The following is a 2,203-nucleotide window of genomic DNA, read 5'->3' as shown; positions in this document are numbered from 1 at the left end:
GAATTCGCAAACATCGTTATAACATAATCACACATATACCGCAGAAATATTTATGAGTGGAGCTGTCGAAATTCGCTAACATTATTATCGCATAATCACACACATGCCGCATAGAAGTGAAAGCTGCTTCACCGTAAGTAGTAATGATGTTTCCTGCTTGCGCAGGATACAGCGGATACAGCTATTCGGAACGAATAATTGCAAGGCCGAAAATCCCGTTGCGATTAACCACGCCCTTTTGATGGAATCGGCTCCAATTAAGCAAAACTGCAATTTCGTCAACGGCTCTTACGCCTCTTACCATTGTACACGACAGGCGATGTCATGCATTTATCCACACTACTTCGGCTAACGTATGACATAGATGATTTCGTTGGCTGCTTAGCGCCTTAGTTCCCCGTTTACTTACTTCAGAGTATTCGGTGTGTTTTAGGTGCTGTCGTACTTACGGTAAAGCAGCTTCCACTTCTATGCGGCATGTGTGTGATTATGCGATAACGATGTTTGCGAGTGGTGGTTTTCCACCCTACCGAATGAGCATTTATGTATGTGAGCATATAGTTTACATGGACGACGTAGAACTAACCTTTGGTGGAATTGCGCACGACACACCGTCTTTTGTGCAAAGGACTAGCGCAGTACATTCGCTTGTGAATGCGAAAATTCTTGATTTTTGAAAAGCTACCACAAATGCTGAATTTGAACGACGCAGGCGCACTGACAGGCTTCTTCGTGTTTCAGGCTTCTAGATCGGAGAATACGTGGCTGGGTGTAGAAAGGGGGGATTTTATTTTCCACCTCTTGTTACACTTAACTTCCCACTTCCACCAATGTTCCCCTGACACGTTCTTATTACCTGAGTTCGTGCGTCACATATACATGACGCCCTTGTTTGGGAAGTAGTAAAGTAGATCAAGTGGGAGAAAATGCGCCAATGGTCATCCATATCGTAGCAGTAGAACGTAGTGGTTGATGACTGTTTTTTTTTCTGTTATTACATTTATTTAATGCTTGATGGCGGCCATGTACACATGTACACATTTATTAGCTTCTATTCGGAAGACAAAGTAGTGTGTAAGGTCAAGTGGACTCGTGGAGATAAATATTCATTTCCTTGTTGATCGGAGTGAACTAAGTGTGTGAGCCAAGGTGGCACTATGTGGATAAGGTTTTATCATCTCTGGTATCAATGAGTGGAATATTTGGCTATGAATCCCTTTGAATTTAGGGGTACTCTCCAGTTTAAGTAAAAACAAGAGCTGAAAAACGGTCGCCATAATTATCCAGTTATTATTATTTTTACGTTTTTTATTTTTCAACGAATTAATGCTCTTTAAGCTTTGTCGCAACTTTCTGCAATCCTTCCTCACCGCACTGCTTTCTATTTTTTAATTAGTTGGCGTAAGGTAAACCCTTGTCAACAAGTGCTTTGTGGGAGGTAGAAGAAACTGTGTACGGTTTCGTCTCTTTCTTCTCTTCATTGGCAAAACACTAGGCTTTAGAACCTCTGCTACTTTCCTTTGGTGTTTGTGCATCATAGCGACAATGGCTTGGAAGGGGAGAAAGGGGACTGTGCAGAGCCTGGTTTTCCACTCCACTACTGCTTCATGACCTGGCATTGCATTCTTTTCATTCCCTTTTTTATTTGTTAAGTGGCGGAACCGATGGACATTGGAGCTTTTGCTCGTTCACTCCAACTCTTGTGCGAGGCAGCTCGTGTGATGCTCTGGCATGTTTCATGTTGTACAAATTTTGCAGGCTTTCTGTGGATTCTTTCCTACTTCTCCTCTTCAAATGTCTATACTTTCTTACGTGTACACCCCTTCGCCTTTTTTGCTTGGTAGACCACAAGGTCCATGAATTACGCCTCCCTTCATGCCTTCTCTCTCACTACGGGTAAATTCGCTGGAATTAGTGCTCGACCTCATCAGTTCCTCTTGGAGCTGCCTCTGACTGTGTCAAGTTGCTATCAGTGAAACGCACGACTGTTTCGCTACCAAGGCAGCCACAAGGGTAATTCTGTTCCCTTTTCGTGCTGCTGCTGCTATTTTTAGAGGTGTGTAAATCCTCCTTTGCGAGTGCGCATTCCTAAGTATCATATGCGGCATTTTCCAGCCTTTGTGTTATTTTTTTCAAATTTTTCAGCAGACATGTGGAAACAATCTATTATTGCTATGATTTGCTAGGAGGCATTACCTGTTTC

Source organism: Echinococcus granulosus (assembly GCF_000524195.1).
Source record: "Echinococcus granulosus chromosome Unknown EG_S00152, whole genome shotgun sequence".
In the NCBI taxonomy this organism is placed as follows: domain Eukaryota; kingdom Metazoa; phylum Platyhelminthes; class Cestoda; order Cyclophyllidea; family Taeniidae; genus Echinococcus; species Echinococcus granulosus.
This window is presented reverse-complemented; position numbering follows the sequence as displayed.